This window comes from Echinops telfairi, unplaced genomic scaffold (assembly GCF_000313985.2).
Source record: "Echinops telfairi isolate 266 unplaced genomic scaffold, ASM31398v2 ScPeMD7_7424;HRSCAF=8462, whole genome shotgun sequence".
NCBI classification, from domain to species: Eukaryota; Metazoa; Chordata; class Mammalia; order Afrosoricida; family Tenrecidae; genus Echinops; species Echinops telfairi.
This window is the reverse complement of record NW_022111324.1, coordinates 79,213,126-79,216,021: the sequence shown is the minus strand read 5'-3', so window position 1 is coordinate 79,216,021 and position 2,896 is coordinate 79,213,126. Positions and strand designations below refer to the sequence as shown.

Genomic DNA, 2,896 nt, shown 5'->3' with positions numbered 1-2,896 from the left:
GGGTGTCGTAAGAATGATGAAGTCAACATATGTACTAAAGTGCTGGACACAGATGACGTATGTACAGATTGTGATGAGTTGTATGAGCCCCTAATAAAATGATTATTTTTTTTACAAAGATAAAATCGCTTCTTCTCCGAGAAAACACCAAATGACAGATGAGGCTGGTGCAGCGGGAGGGCCTGGGGACCCTGGGGCCCGGGAGCCGGAGCTCACAGCGGCTTCCACCGAGGCTTCAGCAGCGGCTTGCAAGGACACGGTCGCGTCCGCCCATGGAGCTCGCAGGGCAAAGCCGAAGACAAGGAGTGGTTCCTTGTCTCCAAGCTGGGTCGTCTGGTCAAGGACATGAAGATCAAGTCCCTGGAGGAGATCTATCTGTTCTCCCTGCCCATCAAGGAGTCTGAGATCATTGGCTTCTCCCTGGGGCTGGCCCTCGAGGACGAGGTCCCAAAGATCGTGCCTGTGCAGAAGCAGACCTGAGCCGGCCGGCGGACCAGGTTCAAGGCCTTTGTTGCCATCGGGGACTACAACGGCCATGTTGGCCTGGGTGTCAAGTGCTCCAAGGAAGTTGCCACCGCCATCCGAGGGGCCATCATCCTGGCCAAGCTGTCCATTGTCCCCGTGCGGCGAGGCTACTGGGGCAACAAGATCGGCAAGCCCCACACGGTCCCCTGCAAGGTGACCGGCCGCTGTGGGTCTATGCAGGTGCGACTCATCTCTGCCCCCAGGGGCACTGGCATCGTCTCAGCCCCTGTGCCCAAGAAACTGCTGATGATGGCAGGGACTGATGACCGCTACACGTCGGCTAGGGGCTGCACAGCCACCCTGGGCAACTTCACCCAAGCCACCTTTGATGCCATCTCCAAGACTTACAGCTATCTGACCCCTGACCTCTGGAAAGAGACAGTGTTCACCAAGTCTCCCTGCCAGGAATGCACTGACCATCTTGTGAAGACCCACACCAGAGTCTCCGTGCAGAGGGCCCAGACTCCAGTGGTGGCTACCACACAGTCGATTTATACAAAAAGTAATGAAGTGAATTGAGCCTGCCAAAAAAAAGGAGAACAAATCAATGGTTTTAACCATTTAAGTCACCATTTTAATCTATAATAAATGTCTCTCCAATCCTCTCTGCCTGATAACCAGGTTGTCCCCATCCTTCAATGATGGTCCCAGGGAAATGACTGGAGGCTCTCCATGTGTAGATCCTGCAAATGTGTTTTGGGCTTCCACTGTCATCCATAGTCTTCTGCACCCCAGAATCTCACAATTTAAGCTCTGATACCATTTCTTTCTTCTGATCTGGATTATATTCTTTCCAATCCTTGGATCACAGATGTTGGTGTGCTTCTTCCACGTGGACTTAGTGGACAACTCACTTAGATGGCTGCTTGTTTGAAAGCAAGCCTTTAAGACCCCAGCCACGATTCTTTCTGATAACCAGGCATTACAAAAAAAGACATGTAAATGGTTGATAAGCTCATGAAAAGATGCTCTGCATCATTGATCGTTATGGAAATGCAAGGAAAAACAAAACCCAGACAGCCCTTCCTATCTACTAGAACTACTATAATAAAAAATCCAACAATAGCAACTGTTGGTGAGAATATCAAGGAACCCTCTTACATGCCAGTGGGGTGGGGGTGGGGGAGTAAAATGATGCAGCCACTTTCAAAACAGTTCAGTGGTTTCTAACACATTAAACATAAAATTATTATACAGCCCATTAATTTCACTACTAGGTATTTACCCAAAACAAATGACAGCTATGTCCACACAAAGACATCCGCATGCACAGGCTCATCGTGGCATTGTTTACATAGAAATAACCCAAATGTCTCTCAACTGGTAAGGAGGTGAGTAAAATGTGGTGTCCCATAGAACGGAATATCATTGGACAATAAGAAGGAAGCACAGAAACCTGCCACAGCATGAAAAACCCTCATAAGACAATCTGCTAAGTGAGAGGGGCCGGAACAAAAGGTCAGGGACTGTGTGATTCTGTGTATAAGAAATGTCTAGAAAAAGCAAATCTCTCGAGGCCGAGGACTGGCGCTTGCTGAGGATCAGGAGAAGTGTGGATTGACTCCATTGTGGGGCTGCTGAAAATGTCCTGAAGCAGATTTGGAGTGATGACTGCATCACTCAGTAAATTCTCCCCCAAATATTGAACCGTACATGTGAATAGGATAGTTTATTATGTGGATTTCTAGATAAAGTCCTCTCTTTTTCATGTGCTGGAACAGTTCGCAGTGAGGATGAAAATGATGGTTGCCTTCAGAAGTGTCAGCTAGACTTCAGACAAATAGCAGAAGGGAAGCGGGAGGAACCACGGCTGTTTTTCAGGCACGAAAGCTAGGCAAGAGAGAGGGGAAGTAGCCCATTTAACAAACGAAAATAGAAGGAGGAGGATGTGTTTGATTTAGAAAAACTACAGCAATGTTAATCTGGCTCCATTCCCCCTGAAGCAAAAGTTTGGGCAAGAGGAGTAGTTCTGTGCCCACTTCAGGAACCTAATTACATCGCAGTGTCATCTCATGGGACCTATCTTCATGTTGACCAGTGTCTTCAGAGAATGAATCCCAATGCTGGTAGGTTTGTGAAAAAGCAGCAGCTGTTTGCTGTGGCAATGGAGACACTGGGGAAGTGTACTTATTAAAAGTTGTGACCTTGGGTTTCTGTTAGGAGCTGGTGGATTGAGGTCACCACAGGGAGGAAAAAGGAGTCACTGTCTCTGCCCAAAGGGGATGTGCATCCGCAGTTGCAGGAGGGACCTGCAGTGAGTGTGGCAGGCAGGTCATGGGTCATCTCACACCCTCATCAGGCCTCAGCTGGGTGATGGACAGAGGCAGACCTAGCTGAGAGAATTCCAAAGGTCATCGTGGAGGATGAGTGA

The 2,896-nt window shown here is 48.5% G+C and overlaps 1 pseudogene; it reads left to right on the top strand.

The window, feature by feature from the left end:
- Positions 1–151: 151 nt before the first annotated feature.
- On the top strand, positions 152–1,044 carry LOC101656252 (annotated as a pseudogene).
- Positions 1,045–2,896: the final 1,852 nt, after the last annotated feature.